A 6030-nucleotide genomic window follows, 5' to 3' on the forward strand; every position below is an offset into this window, starting at 1 on the left:
CAGTCAATGGTCAGCAGGTCAAACCTGCCGGCGTCGAGTCGCCGGCGAGGGCGAGACGACTTAGAGCGTCGGAAACGCTGCTTCGGCCACGGTTTGATGCGCGGGTGGGCGCTACGAGTAGCTGGCGATGTGGCGCATCCAACAGTGGCGGTGTTTGGTGCTGGGGTGGCTGGAGTTAACGGCGCCGAGTACTTCCGCGGCGGCCGGAGTTCGGGCACGCTTGGACACGGCGTTTTGGTGCACGGGAGGACGAGCTGCGGGTTGCTACGGAGTCCTGCAGACTCGTGGAGCATGGGGGGTAGGCTCGAATGCGTCGTGGGTGCGCTCTAGCTACAGCGGCGCCATGGCCGGCGGCGGGGAGCGTTCGGCTCCGGTGGCTGATGCAGTTAGAGAGCGAAGTAGGCTACGGGTCATGAGGGAAACGGTACAGCGGCTTACCGCGGTTCTTCTGGTGCTTCTGGCGAGGCAGGGGAGGCACGGGTCCGGCGAAACGACAACGGGGATCTCCGGCAACCGAGGTCGGAAACAGCGGCATTGGCGAGGCTTCAGGGTGTCCGGCGTTGCGTAGCTCAGCGAGGAGGTCGAGGACGACACGGCGGAGCCTCTGGACTCATCGGCAGGGCGAGGGGTGGTCGGTGGCCGTGATGGTGGCGAACGGCGGTGACGAACCCGCTCGGGTGGTGCGAGGGAGAGAGCCGGACGAGGGGAGGAGCACGGGAGAGAGTGAGAGGGGCCAGGGGGGCTGCGGGGTGGCACCGAGGAGAAGACGCGAGACGTCGCGGTGGCCAGGCGACGCAGGCAGACAGCCTGGTGGCGTGGCGCCCGCGCGCGCGCCGGCGCGCTCCTCTCTGCCTGCCTGGCGAGAGGAAGCAAGTGGCTGGCACGGGCCAGCATAGTGCTGGGCCGGCCAGTGGGCTGCCAGGTGGGCTGGCTGGGCTGCCAGGTGAGCTGCACAGGAACCTCTCTCTCTCCTTTTATTTCCATTTTCTATTTTCTGTAATTGTGTTTGGCTTTAATAAAAATGCCAGGGCATTTCAAAAATTATGAAACTGCTCCATGTCACTGTTAGGAATATTTCCAACAGCAAACATTTCAGTTTGTGATTATTTGAGCATTTAAAATATTATTAGCAATTAAATGCCCAAATGCTAATAACATATGATTTATTTCAAAAATCCATAATGGCCTAGAAAAATGTGCACCATTTTTGGGAGAGGTTCTAGACCAATTCAAAAATGATGAACTTTTGTGAAGGGCATTTTGGGTTCATTGAGAATATTTTTATTTGAACCTAGTTGATTTGATCTGGTGCTAGGGTTTGAGCAATGCCCATTTCAACTTTAATTGAAACTTAAACATGATGCACACATGAAGGGCTAGCCTACTACAGACCAGAACTAGGGATGTGACAGCTCACCCCTACTAAACAAGAATTTCGTCCCGAGATTCAAGCGTAGGGTAGGATGAAGGGGGAACGCAAACTAACATAATCTTCATGATCCAGGTGGCACTTCATCAGAACGTTGAATCGATCACCATCTTGTCTTGTCGTCTTGCTTTGAGAACTCCAACTAACATGACAAGCAGAGGAAGGGAAAACTCTAGAAGAATTGATCTTCTCAAAGACCGAACAACTCAGGATCAGCACATGGGGTGAGATGTGAGATATTGACATATATCTCGAGTTGAGACACGAAGCATACATCTGAAGAAATGGAGTGAGACAGATGATGAGGGCTCGCTAGGTAGACAACAATTCGGTTGTCAACGTAGCGAGGAGTTGAGTTGCCATGATACCACAACGAGACACCTTAGGGATGGTGACTCATAGATATATCCCCTTAAGTGGCAAAGAGAATTACCTTTGATTCAGAGATCATTGAAACTCTTTATACCAGCCTAAGGCAATTCTCAAACGATCATTTGGAGGGGGTCGGTAGAATGGCATGCTTGGATTAGAATGGATGATGTGGATTACCTTGTTGAAAACAACACAAGGGATGATTTTGCTTGCGCGTGCTCTCCAGAACTTGGGCATTTCCATATTCATCAAGGTTTTACCAATTTCCAAAGCGAGGATCCTGGCAGCACATCGTACTACCATGATGAATACCGGTGGAAGATGCAGATGCAAAGGAAGATAACACCTTCTCAGATTTCACCTTAGCGGGGCCACGGGAACAAAATCTGGATGATCGACCGAGAGACATTTAGCACTCCGCTTCTAATGTTCTCCTTGATGTGCTAGTGTATCCCATTCATAAGGTTTGATATATAGAACATCAAGTAAGGTCGGACTTCAGGAACACAAAAATCCATAAGGAACAACTAGGGAGTAGATTCTATGAAATCCTTATGGGGAGGTGGCCAACATCCTCAAACAAGATACTACAATAATAGGTCTTCCAGCTGGGTGTGTTGGCCACGACATCCACTTTACCGGTTATCGAGGGACCAATATTATAGTTCTTGGGAAATGTTCCAACCATCCTATCTGCCTGAGATTCAGATCTGGTTGGTGTCAGGATATTCCAGACTCATCGAGTCTAGGAAGAAAAATGAAAGTTTGCAACACAAATCAACGAAATGACGTTGCGAGATTCTCGGGAAATGAACTACGACAGCAAGCTCCAAAACATGAGCTGGTTTTGCTACACATGTGTGAACACGCTGCCTCAGACAAACATGATCACATGGTAGTCTTACAATAAAACACTACCGAGTTCTGGTAGGGAACCATCATTGAGGATATCGAAGTTCTTTCATAAGTCCGGATTAGCTCTTATGAAGGAACTCCTTCTCCTTGAACAAATCAATCAGTGGCTTGGGGTGCTACGGGATACATATGGAGTGGGGGTAATTAATCTACCAAAACATAGTATACTTTGCACATGCATGACTGACTTGGGACGATTCCAGAGGAAACAAAACAAACCTTTCTCAAATTCATGACGGCAACTTACATCAAATGCACGTGAATCAAAGGAAGTCACTTCTTTCATCCAAACATATACTTCATGAACGGGGCATGAAGAAAATGCTTACACAAGTTTCCAACACTAGCTTAATGTTCAACAAAATTATGGAAGAGATAAGGATGTTGTCAATGGGCTCAACAACAATTCATCCGGGTTTCCTTTTAAAAGGAATTCCATAGTTAAGTGAACATGGTGATAGCATTGGTCAGACCAAAGAATATAATGGTGTATGCTCGAGGAAAAACCATGAGTAAGACAACATTATGAATATCGTTGGTTCTGATTTGATTTGATGATAGCCCATACTCAATCAAAGGTTTGGGTAAGATAATACATCCAACAATTGATCACAAGGACCAATTGATGAAGATATCATCTTTCTTCAACACACACACACACACACAAAAAGATATCCCTTAACATGAACTAAGTCGGACAAGCTTTTATCTTCCAACTCTCCAAGTTGTTGTTTAGCTTGACCAACTAGCTCAGGGGTATCCCACACAGATTCTTGGAGAAGGGGTGGTTTACAGGAAACCATCTTGATCACGAACTCAACATAGCGGTCAGGTGACAACCTAGTAATACTTCCGAGAAGATATTCGCAAAATCACAAACCACCGATATGTTACTAAGCTCGAGAACAATCTTGCTTTTCACGGCAAGACGATATGATCAAATAAGCAAGGGATTGGCATAGCCCCAACTCATTGATCGAAAGGTGCACCAGAAATAAGGACTAGGTAGCACGATCTATCTTAGAATGATGATTCAAGAACGAATACGCTAAGAATGAAATTATTGTCCTTTAACTACCAAGCAACACAGCTGCTAGGAGTATTGAGTTCACACAACATGATTCACTTGTCGGTATTCCGGTTCAACAACACGGGGACCAAGAAACGAATAATGATGGCGAGAAGTATCACTGCACCAAGAATTCATAAGATGATGTGTAATTCCTATGACTTTCTTGACATAAAGAGGGTGATACTTCAGGGTAGAACAGAACAAAAACTGGATTAGCATTTTGATCTGCGGAGCACAACTATTTTGACCCAATCCTAGATATGGATGAGGTACTGGAGTTTGTTTCTCCTAGTCATTCTGGAATAGAATGGCTTGATGGACCACAAGAGTAATAGGCATCGATAAACGAATGCATAATCACTCCTGACTATCAATTGATAGACAAGGATCAGAATACAACTAAGAGGGACAACTCAAGGAACGTATAACTTTCTGAGTTGTGGATGCATAGATTAGTATGTCGAACCAAGTTCAACAGGTTTCTTCCGGATAACCCATGCGGAGAAGGTAGAACTGGCAGATTCACAATATAGAATGGAGAACTCATCAAGAGCACTCTTATTGTGATCTTTTGGCTCAGAAAGACTGCTGCCATATTGGTTCATGGTATTGGAAGAATGATATACCACGTACCTCGAGGACTATCGCAAAGGTTACTAATATCCTAAAGGCACGAGCAACACTAACAACATGAAGTAAGTAGGGAAATCTCGGGTTTAGAAACCCAGGAGTAGAATACCTACTACTAAGTGGCATCACGGGATGCTTTTGAGAATGAAGGCCAGAATCATCACACTGGGAACGCAGATCATGGCTAGATTACTAGATGATCCCCTAAGACATCTAAGGTCATAATAATAGCTCCTACATATATGTTAAGGCAACAGAGCACCTCAACTCACTGATTAGTGTGGTTAACCCGGCCAGAAAGGACATCGAAACAGAGGGAAGGATTTTGCAATTGCATCAGATTATTTAGAAACCTGGGATGACTCGGACAGCATAACGGCTGTAAATGCTCAAAAGATTGGAGACATGCTACAAAAATGGTGGCATAGCCACTCAGAAGCACAATATCAAGGTTTCAAGATCAACACTTAACATACAAAAGATAGTAGGAACTGAACGCAAGCTTAGAACCATCAATCCTATAGGACTACAGATTAGTAACACGTGATCCTGATAGAAAGAAGAGAAATCCTAATTTCTTAACCCCGTAGGAAAGATAAGATGACTCGGATCAGAAGGCATAAGGTATAAGGAGTAAAAAGAGGCTTACGTTCCATCCCACAATCAATTCCCTTATATAACTAAAGAATTTCTATACTCAACTTTGACCAGTTTGGCTTGGTAATCCTACAGGCAGTCAAGCTCTGATACCAAAGCTGTCAGGACCCCGACACAATGCCACATTGATCTAGCATGTAACACCTCATATCACTTTGCGGCCTCACGCATGGTATCCCCACGGGTGTCGCCTTACCTTTGCCCGGGACCATTTGCGTCTTTTGGCCCACGTATATGATAGTGTCGCTAGCATCCATATGATAAGGAGCCCGGGCTGACATGGCTAGTCGTAAACCCAAAGTGGCACAAACTTACAGGGACAGGCATCCATGACCCAACATCGAATGTTTCGGTCATCAGCGAGTGAATCCAGGCTGTAGCACTGGGCTAGCAGGACTCTGGTGAACCGGGCTGTAGCGGGCTAACAGGACTCCGGTATTCGTCGCGTGACATTTCCCTGAAGGGACAGACACAGGAACGAAGAAGGACACATGCCGGCCAGCCTAAGTGTTCCGGAGCAGTAGCAAGCTACCAAGGCTCAGTGGAAACACTAGGAGACATTTCCCGGTAAGAGAGGCTACTAAGGATAAACAACTAGATAGTCAGATCCCACACATACCAAGCATTTCAATAACATACACACAATATGCTCGATATGTGCAAATACAACATGGCATCACAACAAGACTCTACAACTCAAGTATTTATTCAATAGGCTCCGAGGAGCGAGATATTACAAACATGGGTCTCATGACCCAACATCCAGAGCATACAAGTCAAGCACAAGCGGAAGCTTAACATGTCTGAATACAGACATCTACAAATGAAAAAGGCTAAGAAGCCTGACTGTCTACCAGATCCTGCCGAGGGCACAAGATTGTAGCTGAGTTAACAAGCTAAACGTCGAAGTCCACGCGGTACTACTAGCGAGACTGAAGTCTCTCTGCAAAAACAT

Source organism: Triticum dicoccoides, chromosome 5B (genome assembly GCF_002162155.2).
Source record: "Triticum dicoccoides isolate Atlit2015 ecotype Zavitan chromosome 5B, WEW_v2.0, whole genome shotgun sequence".
Taxonomy (NCBI): domain Eukaryota; kingdom Viridiplantae; phylum Streptophyta; class Magnoliopsida; order Poales; family Poaceae; genus Triticum; species Triticum dicoccoides.